The sequence below is a fragment of the Protopterus annectens genome, chromosome 5.part0, assembly GCF_019279795.1.
Source record: "Protopterus annectens isolate FY-2018-M chromosome 5.part0, PAN1.0, whole genome shotgun sequence".
Classification (NCBI taxonomy): Eukaryota; Metazoa; Chordata; order Ceratodontiformes; family Protopteridae; genus Protopterus; species Protopterus annectens.
This window is the reverse complement of record NC_056735.1, coordinates 1,549,399,910-1,549,412,987: the sequence shown is the minus strand read 5'-3', so window position 1 is coordinate 1,549,412,987 and position 13,078 is coordinate 1,549,399,910.

Genomic DNA, 13,078 nt, shown 5'->3' with positions numbered 1-13,078 from the left:
TCACTGCAGTGATGGCGTACCTGCTCATATGTCCGGTTATGCATGCCTATGTCATTTACCCAACGAACAAGTTCTTGCCACAGAGCAGTATGCTCCTGCTGGTGCTGGCTGGCCCTTGAAAACAGCAGGGTATAGTGCTGTACCAGGCTGTGGTGGATTTCCTGTTCCTCTGCAGCTGTGTAGCAGGGGTTCCTGTGATGAGCCATAAGCCTGAAAGACAAGTAAATGATATGTGTGAGCAAGTCATGTGGCACACTTAACATTATACAGTACAGATATCAGTTAACTGCCATATATAGCATCTGTTTGTCTGTCAGAGGATACACACATTCAATACCAAATATCAGTGCTCAGCCCACAACTGGCTGACAGTGCCTGCCACACTCCATATGACACATCGGTATACACCAGTACTCAGCTCACTGTTTGGGATCCAATGCACAGCCTTGCCAGGGGGGTACATATCAAGCTAATGCATGCAGAGATATGTCATCCATTGCAATGAATGTGAAGTATAGTTACAGTATAACCAGTAACCCACCCTAGTTGTTGATGCCATACCCCTACCTAACATATGTGCACAGTTGTTAATATAGCTGGCATACTGCTGTAACAGAGTATACATGTTGCTAGGTACACACGCACACCCTGCATCACACATGTGATTGCAGACATGGTACAGGCATCATTACACACACATCAGACATTCATACCATACACAAATGTATGCTAACACAGATGAGCATTTGCTATGTACCTTACAGTACTGTGTGCCCCTACTTACAGATACCTATGCCTGAGGAATGTAATCTGTGCAGACTGCAGGAAACACACAAGACAGTGTACCCAGGGAATGTGAACATACACCATACTGTGCTGTTTACGCCTACAGATTCAGGTGGTACAACAGTTATAATGTCGGATGGATTCACCAGCAGTACCACTTACTGAGCATACATGTATTGCGTCAGCCTATGATGGGACACCACAGTCATACACAAGGACCTACATCACAACATATACCATCCTACTATGTCTGCATCCCAATAACTGACACATCTTTCTCTGGCCTCACATGTAGGACACAAACGACCATGACAGAAACAACCTCACTCCTAGCTATCACACCATCACAAACCTTGCACACATTCACTGTCACACTCATTCCACCTCACCTAGCTGGTACTGCACTCTGTACATGTCTGTGTGCATTGTGTCATAAGTAGGTAATACGCTATTGTCCCTGGGGACTACAGCAGCTTAGCCATATGCTACCCTGGCCTGTGACACACATGTAATTAGATTTCACTTCCTCCTGTCAACCGGATACACAGAGGTGATTCCCAGGGTGTGTTACCTATCCCCCAGACAATCATCAGGGGTATGCCTGACATCTGCTACTGAGGAGCCTTGTTTGTTCATGCTGGGTGGTTTACGTATATATGCATCTATATATATATATATATATATATATATATATATATATATATATATACATATATATATCTACATACATATATATATATATATATATATATACATATATACATATATATATATATATATATATATATATGCATATATACATATATATATGTATATATGCATATATACATATATATATATACATATATATATATATATATATATATATATATATATATATATACACATACATATGTATATATATATATATATATATATATATATATATATATATATATATCTACATATCTGTCTATCTATATATATTTATATATGTATATATATATATATATATATATATATATATATATATATATATATATATATATATATATATATATATATATATATATATATATATATATATATATATATATATGTATATACACATACATATGTGTATATATATATATATATATATATATATATATATATATATATCTATATATATATATATATATATATATATATATATATATATATATATATATATATATATATATGTATACACACATATTTGTAAACAGCCACTGCTGTATATATACATGCACATATATGCAGATATACTGGCCACCTTTCATGGTGGGAATATCAATTATGGAATAGTTGTGAGACATACAATTATGTAATAATATTGCACAGTGTTATGCAGAATTCATTTCGCTGTCCTCAGGCCATATAGCCATAGCAGACCTCACTGGCTGTAACTCAGTCCCACAGCATTTAACCACCACATGACATATACCTGCACTGCTTGCTGTTTTCAATGCCACACACTACAACCTACATAGATATGTGCACATAGCAACCTTCAAATACATATATATGTCCAGCCTTCACTAACAGTTGCAGTATATCCCTTGCCTTATGCACATCTGCATATACATATAGATACGGACTGATACCACATAAGGAGTGTTCACAGAATATAGAGTACCCTTCAGACACATCTTTCGGATGCCAGCAAATACATCTGTGTTACATACCTTACCTTTGTATTTCTCACCTCAGTCTGTTGTACCTGTTGATGTTTTTTATTTTTATTTGTTTAGGTTGTTGTTTTGTTTTTTGTTTTGGTTGGTCGGTGTCTCCAACCACCTCTGTTTTTTTTTTTTTTTTTTTTTGGTTTGATCTCTCCAACTGTTTGTTTGTTTGTCTGTCTCTCTCGCTCGCTCTCTCTCCAGTTGCTGCAATGATATTATTGCATGTGTGGACAGCAAGTACAGGCTGCTTTTTTAAGTATCTGCACATGTGCATGTGATGGCCTCTGCACCAGTTGGTGCCCACTATTTAGTAATTGCATGCAGCTTGCTTTGTGGTAATTGCAGTTCTCACTATGATTTCAGGACACTGCTATAAAATGATAGGTTAGGTAGGCCTAGGCCTTTCAGTTTTGCAAGGTGGGGACCATGCTTGTTTGCTGTGGACACTGTTGTGTCAGTCAGAAGGTTGGTATATGTCTCATATCTGAAGCTGGGTTGTAGCCAGTGAAATGCATGTTGTACTAAAACCTGACTGTTGCTTCTTCAAGTACACTCTTCTCAGTGTGTAAGTTTACTCACACCTCCTAATGCTAACACTGGATACATGGGAGTATGTACTTTTTTTTGGAATTAGGGAATTAACTGGCATACAACAGTAGTTATTGCAATGTATTCCTATGGCTTTCCTATTTTCCCTTTACATTCAGTCCTTGTAATGCATGTTATATTTCTTTATTGCAATGTATTCCTATGGCTTTCCTATTTTCCCTTTACATGCACTCCTTTTAATGCATGTTATATTTCTTTCAGCATCAAGTTATTGTATTTATGCTGTGGCTTAGTGGTACATCATGCAGACTGATGAATCCAGGTGTGGGGTTTGAGACTGACAAAGATACTTTATTTTGCTGCTGAGCAATACATGGGCCTTGTCATACAGAGTGACAAAGGCACTTTTAAGCAGTTGTAAGCGAGTTGGCGCGGGTTTGCGCGACGCTTAGCGATGCTAAGCAACGCTTAGCTTAGCTTATTGTATTTAAGCAATACTAAGCTAAGCTTAGCTTAGCTCATTTTATGTTAGCAATAGTAAGCTAAGCTTGGCAGAGCTTATCATATCTTAGCAATGCTAAGTTAGGTGCACACATGCTCACACTGGTGCAAACCCGCTTACTACTGTTTACAAGTACTCACTCCAGCTAACCCCCGCACTCATGTCTTTGACAGAAATGTAAATGGGGAGATAGGAATGTGGTGATAAAGGGTGCTCAAAGAGGGGAAGACAGTAGGAAAACTAGCTTGGGATGTACACGATGGGTGTGGAGAAGGTCCATAGCTGCCCATTTCTTTACCAGCAACAGCTGTGCATATGCAATACATTAGGTGTGATATTTGAATCCTTCCACCCCTGAGAGAGTGGTGAGGACATCTAAGTATGTTGTACTACCAATTATGAATATCAGGCACATGCACTGTTTGTGAACAGCTATACTGTCATTAGTATGTTACTCACATCTGAACAGTTTGTGGTTTGTGTTGACATTAGCACAGTCTGCTCAGGACGACTGGGCATATTTCTGTACTGTGTATGCCTACCTTCACCCTTGGTTGTGCCTGACTACATGGGTATATAGTACCTTTGGGTAGGGGTGCAGAACTGCAGTGTGCATTATTTATTATCGTGTGATGTTTATCTTGCTGAACATGCAGAGTTTCTGTGTACCTGTAAGTCTATGAAGGTTTGTAGTCTGTCTGAGTAGCTCCCACCTGTGGACATATCCAGATGGTAGACAGAGGTCAGCCTAGTATTCTTTGACTGTGTACCACAGCAGTCTTTTCAGCACCTGAACAATGGCATTGTCACAGATGGTTGCTAGCAGTACATGGCTACATCTTTTGCTATTTCTGTGTTGTACTTCTACATAAGGGCATGCTTATGGAATTCATTCTACAGCTATTTGCAGAGTGTGTAACAGCAGACAAGCTAATATGCCTGTGTGTTTCTGACTCTTCCAGACCTCAGATACTCTCATGTATATATTTGAACAGCCTCAGGGAAAGGTACATATAACTGGGATACACCTGTGATATAGTTCTGACATTTTTCAGTTCAGACTTTGGTTGATTCAGAGCATTTCTATTACTACACCTTTTCTGAAGTGCAAGCGGTGTCTACTCTCACTTACTGACATTTGTTATGAAGTGAGATTCAACACCTTTCTGCCTACTGTTAGTACATTTCCAGGGAGTCAGAGGGGCACAGCTAACGTTTGTTTACTAATCAGGGTCATCACTGTAGAGCAGTCACTGTTGGGAGGTCTAGCCTGTGACCTATGCTAATATGCCAGTATGTATCCTGCTCTGATACTGTGTGGGGTTTGTAAGCTGCTACTGTAACCTTATTCCCTACTAGCATGGCTGATTCTCTTTTCACAGTCATGTCATGCAATTCAACAACATCTGTTGGTTAAGGCCCACAGAACAAGATTTGTGTTATGCCATTCCTATTTTCCCTTTACATTCACTCATGGTAATGCATGTTAAATTGCTTTCAGCACTAAGTTATTGCATATCTGCTGTGGTTTAGTGGTATTTCATGCAGACTGGTGAGTCCAAGGTCCTGGGTTTGAGACTGACAAGGGTATTTTTATTTTGCTGCTGAGCAATACAATGGCCCTGTCATACAGAGTGACTAAGGCACTTTTAAGCAGTTGTTAGCGGGTTTGCACGATGCTTAGCGATGCTTAGCTAAGCGCACCCTCGCTTACTACTGCTTAACAGTGCTTACCCTCGCTAACCCCCACGCTAATTTCTTTTAAAGAAAAGAAAATAGGGAGTTAGGAAAGTGGTGAAAAATGGGGCACAGAGAGGGAAAGACAGTAGGAAAACAAGCTCGGGATGTGCAGGAAAGGTGTAGGGAAGGCCCATAGCTGCCCATTTCTTTAACAGCAACAGCTGTGCATATGTTGAAAATTTGGAGTGAGTTTTGAGACCTTCCACCCCTGAAAGAGGGGCGAGGACAACATAGTTGTTGCAGTGCCTATTAGAATTATCAGTGTATATGTCCTATGGACATGTGTGCAAAATGGGAAGCTATGTATGGGGCATCATTTTTTTTTGGGTACAGATTGCCCATTTTTTTTTTTTTTTTGTCAGGTGAGAGTGGTAAGTGAGGTAGGGGAAGAAGGTATATTTGGGGAGGTAGGTTGGGGAGGTAAACAGACAAGACAAACAAGATGCATACAGGGGCAGAATCTGACACATGGGGTGGATGAACACAATTGACAGGGAAGGTTGTTTGGAAATCGCAAGCCCATGAGCCCACAGATGGTAACAGTGGAATTGAGATCCCCACTCATGGGCAGTCACCACTGCACCTTCACAGCCCTGGGGGTGGCTGTGGTGGGGGCTGAGTAGAATGGGCAGGCTGACCCGTGAGAAGCGCCACTCTCGCCTCAAGCTGGCATAGGGTATCAGTGACTGAACGCTGGATCTCCCTACGCACCACAACCCAGACCCTTCGAAGGGTGACAGGTGGCCCTTCTCTGCCAATGCTTGCACGGGGGGGACGAGCCCCATCCCCTGCAGCACTTCCACCCAAAGGTGGCACAGGATCAATGGAGGAGGGGAGTCCGGGCTGGGCACCAGAGCCACTGGTGCCAGGTGCACTCGCCAACTGAGGAGGGACAGATGGGTCCGCTGGGACTAGCCTTCCCATACGTTCTGTGATTAGGTGTGTTTCATTACAACATAAACAACAGCATTCCAGATTAGTTGTAACAGCATGCAGTAATATTCCCATTAACCCAACACATCACAGTTCCAACAGTTGAACAGCAAACATAACACATGCATATATTGAACAACAGTGGTTATTCCAAACGCATGCAGGGATGATTGGTAGCAACAGGCCACCATGAACATGGTGTTTGAACAGGGCACATGCATCGACATGAGTGCAAATATTTATAGAATAATTGCACATATATCCCAACAAATATTTAAGATTACCCATACCCATTGAGGTGTGAAATTGCATGGTTTATGCACAAACAGTAGGGTGTAGAAAAAACCTCTGTTAACATCTTATAAACAGTTTTACTCTACACTACATTCCTAGTGACTGCAGGTGTATATTCCCTACATATATTATTACACTTGCCACCATGCATTAGGTTGTGTAGTGGGTTTGGCTAGTTCAATCTATACATGACCTATATCTCGCATACTAACTGTCCAGGATGCAGATGTTGCTGCTACATATTTCATAGCTGCATTTATATTTCTTTATCTACATATCTGGATGTTTTCACATGACATTTTCACTTTAAATTGTACAGAACCCTGCATTTATTAAAGCACACTTACATTTCTGGGGAACATATTAGCATGTTACTCGTGTGCCAGATTTACTTATGCATGCCAGCCAGTAACTGACTGTTGAGGACTGTATATTTACTTCACAGCTACTAGCACTTCCATCACCCACTTTAGATGGGACTGCAGAACTCTGGGTTGCCAGCACTTTCTAACACATTACTATCTGTATAATGCAAGGGTACAACAACATTGCATACTAAGTGAAACAGACACACTCTGGGTTTTAGACATTTATTAATGACATTACACACTTTTCCACAGGCTCACTCCTTTATTTGTTTTAACGGTATATATGGCAGACACGTTCACGACATATTATACCTTTATTAATAGGTTAGCACACTCTTTTTTCAGGCTCACTCACATATTCTTTTATATGACAGTGCCTGCAGAGATATTATTCCAGACATTTGTTACCTTTCTTAATGGGTTACTACACTCTTTTTCTGCCTCTCTAACGTTTTTATCTGACAGTACATGCAGAGGACTTATTCAGTCCATTTTATGGCTGTATTATTGGACTACAACACTTTCTTTCATGCTCTCTCCCATATTTTATAAAACAATACATGCAGAATAATCACTAACCTGCCTGGCGGCGCAGCCTTAGCAGCCTATCTTCATAGGCTTGCTTATTCGTAACACGGTCACCTGCAGCTGTAAAGTAAATGAAGGGATATTGAGACATTCCTATCCGTTATACATACTCCATTTTAAATCCTTACATACTACATTCCATGGCTACATACTCAGTTGTGGGGCATCCCACATCCCATGGGCCTTCTGTATCTACTGGTTCAGGTGGTCCTCCATTTCATCTCTTCAGGTCCGCATGGTGGTGATGGACCTGCTCATCAGTCCGGGGAATGCCTGTGGCACTGGTGAAGTCACGAGCTAACCAGTTCCAAGCTTCTGCCTTGTACTCCGTCCCTTGGAACTGGCCCTGCATGAGTCTTGCCTCGTGATGGTGGACTAGGAGCCAAACCATGTATTTGGACTTCTCAGTGCCCCATCTCTGCGCTCGGAAGCGCACTCCCTCTCCAACACCAGACATTCTGACCACAGATGTGAGCTACAATCAGTTATGGCATGTATTCCCGCCTGTGGGGCTTAAATATGCCACATTTCCCACACTTTTTTGCGATTGGCCGTTTTGTAAAATTCTCGGCTGACTGCAGACCTGCTTAGTAATGGTTAGACTACCATTCCTAGGTTTATGTATGTTAATAGTGTCTGTTTCTCCTATGTTGTCATGGCTTAGTGGTTCTGTACTTTGATTATGATGTAAAAGGGTCTTGGGTTCAAACCTTGTCATTCTTTTATTTTAATACTGTCTAGACAGGCTAGGGGGTGTGGCTGCATTTAAGCAACTTAGCTCTACGTTGCTCTCCTGTGCCCTGGTTGGCGTGGCGCGTACGTCCGCGCAAACACATTGCGCTGGGTAAAGCGTTTTTAAATGTTGGGCAACTCTATTGCGCTGGGTAAAGCGTTATTACACTATGGGCAACTGTTTAGCTGGGTGAAGCGCTATTAAACTATGGGCAACTCTGTTTAGCTGGGTGAAGCGCTATTAAGCTATGGGCAACTCTATTTAGCTGCATAAAGCGCTATTAAACTATGGGCACCTCTGTTTAGATGGGTATAGCGCTATTAAACTATGGGCACCTGTGTTTAGCTGTGTAAAACGTTGCTTAATGACAGGCTATTATATATCTGGGTCTTTTAAAAATATATATTTTTGTTCGATGATACATTGGCCATGTCACTGCTTTTAATGGAATTTTAATCATATATGTCTGGTATTATTTCAAATACTGATTTAAAACATAAATAAGAAGGGGAGTGGTGGGACTCGAACAATGCATGCCTTTTCTTTGTGCGTATGCTCTACCATTACGCTATTGCTATTTGGATTAATTTGCATAAGTAGTTCTTATATGCTCTTCAATGTCACAATTGCTAACTGTGGTTAAGCAATGGGCACACCCGCGCAAACAAGCGCAAATACGGGCAGCTATATCGTGGATTTAAAAAAAAATAATAATTTTTTCCATTTTATAACTCTAATGGGGGTTTACAGTGTCAGGGAGTGTGGTGTTGGGTGCAAGTACATTTGAGCGGACTCGCTTTTGTCTGTTGACATTATGCTTTTTAAAACCTTGCAGGGGCGTGGACTTTTAGACTGCTCAACAGTTGGACACGCCCCCTGCTTGCCTACTCAGTCCGTGTAAGAGTTACGGATGAGTCAACGTGCCCTCATGAATATTCATGGCACACTGACATCATACCATTCAACTGCAGCCTCCGAGTAAGACATATTAAGTCTTACATGGAGGTTTCGTGAATCCGGCCCACTATCTCCACTTATAGGCCAGGAAATAGACTCCACCTGCACTGTGTGCCTATATGAACATTATACAGTAAAACAAATATACTGGCAGGCAAGCATGCACACATGAAACCTGCCACAAACAGTGCAAAATCTGACATTTGCATTGGTACATGTATTTAGGAATGCTCTTTTCTCAATGCAGATAAAAACATTAACAAAATAGAAAATCTGACCAGTAAAGCAATGCTTGATGGCCTCTGTTTCCAATTTATTTAGTTTATAATCATCTGTACATGTCCTTACTGTGTAGTAAACTGTTCTGTTGGTCCTTATTTATTTGTATTTGTACATATTATATATTTGAACATTAACACAGGTCTTTCTAGACAACAGGTGTCTTTCTTGCTTTAAAATGTAAGAACGTTTAAATATTTGGAATATTGCAAAGAGGTTTGATGTGTATTCTTATGAAGGGAATACTAAATGCTGCTGCTGTTACATATCCTATAGGCAAGCAGTGGCATTCACAAACTTCCAATGTTGAATGTAAAATTCCTGACAAAGACGTTGGCTATGGAAAGTGTACAGAGAAAGCAAGACAGAGAACTTCCTGATGAGATATCACCTTTCTGGTTATAAAAACATTTGAAATTTTGGTTAACGGTTCTGCAAAGTAACTTTTCTTTAGAGTGAGGCAAGATCCACACTCCACATGTGAGAGTTGTTTCTGCAGAAAAACAGGAATTTCCTCTGCATTAACTTATTTCCAAAACATAGCAAAATAGCAAAGAAACCCTCTTGATTCACCACGGTGTTTGTAAAAGGTTTTTAATTATAAAAACAAAACAAGGATAAGCACTTTCAAGCCGAAGCTCTTCTTCAGATCCATAAAATCAAAACAATTCACAGCATTAAAAAACTACTAACAGCCAATAAAAACACTTGATATCAACAACTCCCCACTAGAGTCTGAAAACTAAATATAATTTGTCAACAGCATGTCAAATAAGTCAATAGTACTTAACGCTGTGGTCTACACCCCCTTAAAATCTGTTTTAATGGCAATATTACATTCAAACCAGGGGCTCGGTCTGCTTGTAAATCAGCTATCCATCTTACCTCACTTAACTCAGTTTATAAACATAAATCTCGACCCCTTATAGTAGGTTGCTGTACATATAAAACCATAAATACAAAAGAATGATCTTGGTAGGACTTAACACGCTGTGCTAAAGCATTATGTGTTGTCACTAACCTCATGTCCCTTACATGTCGTCGAATACGTTCTTTCAGCTTTCAGACTTAACATGCTGTGTTAAAACATTATGTATTACCCCTAACCTCATGTCCCTTACATGTTATAGAGTACATTCTTTCAGCATGTGGTTGGTCTTACCCTATAAAAGGAGGTACATCGCAAACACTTAGCTAAATAATCTGCATTTTTTCCTCCTACAATCAGCGTACACATTCAATCTACAAATTCATTTATTGACCTGGTGTTGGAAAAAGTTGGACCTATCAATAAAACTATACCTTTTGCAATCTCTGCAATGGAAAGTGCCAACCCTAAAGACATAACCATACCAGGATAAAAAGGATACAAAACTAAATCACTGCAGTGTAGCCTTCTCAAGTTCAATGCATTTTTGTATCTAAAAGATGGAGTTGGGCCCACTATAGTCCTAATTTTGTCATCAGAGTATAAGATCTTCCAGCTATTTTTTATTGCCTCACAGATCATGTCACTGTTATACCTCATGACAACCCTTGGATGTTCAGATTTCTTCCTTGACAAAATAGCCACAGGTTGTCGGCTCATCTGTGGGGCCAAAGCATCACAGTCCCTAGACTCATTGGGGTTCCTAGGCTTAAACCATGGTTTACCCCTAGTCTATCTCAATGATTGATGAATGGTCTCCACTCTCTCAATTTCCCACCTGGGGTAACCTCGTTCATTGAAGCAAGTTAATAAGCCATACATTTCATCAGTGTACATATCATCACCAGTACATAATCTAGAGGTGTGAATTATCTGGCTCTTCATCACATTATCAAAAATATGTTGTGGATGCATACTATCGCGCATCATGAAAGTATTCTTCCAGCAGGGTTTATGATATGTCACTGTCTGTAGGCAACCAAACCCATCCTTAACCACTTTCACATCTAAAAAGTCGATTTCCTGATAGGAATAATGAACCATAAAAATCAGGAAAATTAGTGCTATGCTCCAGATAGGAAACAAATTCCTGCAGTTGCTTCTCAGTGCCTGCCCAAAGAATAAAAAGATCATCCACAAATCATTTGTAAAATCACAAATAACCTCTCCAATGATTGCTTTCATTATACAAATATTGGTCTTCCCAATGTGCTTATACTAAATTAGCATAAGTGTTTGCACAGGCTGTCTCCATGGTAACACCCCACTTTTGACAATAGTAACATTTCCCAAACAAAAAGATATTATTCTCAAGAATCAATCTGAGAAAAATGCATATCTGAGATATTGTTGTCTGATCAGAAAGACAGTTCTTTGTTAAAAATTCCTTGATGGCCATTAAACCCTGATCATTGGGTATAACCATAAATAAGTTGTTCATATCTAAGGTAATACACATAAGGTCTGTTGCATTCTGTAAAGAGCCTATATAGTCCAATAAAGAAGTTAAAAAAAAAAAAAAACTGCTGTATCTTTCCAGACAGCTGGAGCAAAAGATAACATTGGACTCAACTTGTTTTTCACCCATATGGACATGCACTCAGTAATCCATCCCCTCCCCGATATTATCGGTCTAAGGGTGGATTATTGCTATCCTTATGCACTTTTGGGAGCCCTTTGACCACCAGTATTACTGGTTCCTCAAATTTCACAAAATTATAAATTTCTTCAGAGATCTTATGTGTAGTAAATAACTCATTCAAAGTCTGGCCAACATCAGTTATAATACATTTCACTTCCTGAATGGTTATTTCACAATAAGTACTCACATCCTGAAGCATAGATAGCATTTTCCACTCATAAGCTGGGGAATCCATCATTACTATAGCTCCGCCCTTGTTGGCTGGTGTGATGACTATATCTTTATTTGAAATGAGTTCCTTCAGGGCTTGGGATTCACCCTTGGTTAAATTATAAAAACCCTGTCATTTGCCAAAGTATGCAATATAAAAAATCTCAGATTCACAAGTTTTAATGAATGTGACCACTACCGGGTGGAAAGCTGGTACAAATGTACTGGGCTTCTTTAATATAAACATATTGCTGGTACAACCTTCAATTATCCCAAGTAAACTCTTTAACACAACATTATGCCCAAAAAGTCTCAAATCAGTAGAGATCTCATGTAACTTGAAGGGTTGAGCAAGTACATATGTCAGCCCTTTATTTAAAACCTTTGTTTGTTCTTCACTTAAAACCATTCTAAATAGGTTTATAAAGAGGGAGTCAGTTACGTGACCACCTTCCTTAGTTTCCTCCCCTTGTTGTTCAGTCTGTCTCTTTGGTTCATGCGCTTCATTTTCACTGGCACAGGAAGTACAAGAAAACCCAAACCAATATTGTACCTAATTTTTGGTCTAGCCCCCAACTGATTGCTAATTGCAATCTCATCATTACTTATAGTCACTGTTACTTCTTGGGCAGGCCCCTGTTCATTCTCATCAACAAAAGTTTTACCAGAGTGTTCTGATTATTAACAATCACGCCTTCCCTCTCGAATATCGATCTACAAGAGTCAGCAGAAACAACAGTCTTAACAGGATCCGAAGGGGTTAGACTTAAACCAGTGGCCAGCCCATCATTGGCTACATCAGTTCTGCTCTTTGGCCACACAAAAATGTCCATTAATGAAATCATTGTAATCTCTCTGTAGCTTCTGTATTTTTATCTGCTCCAACT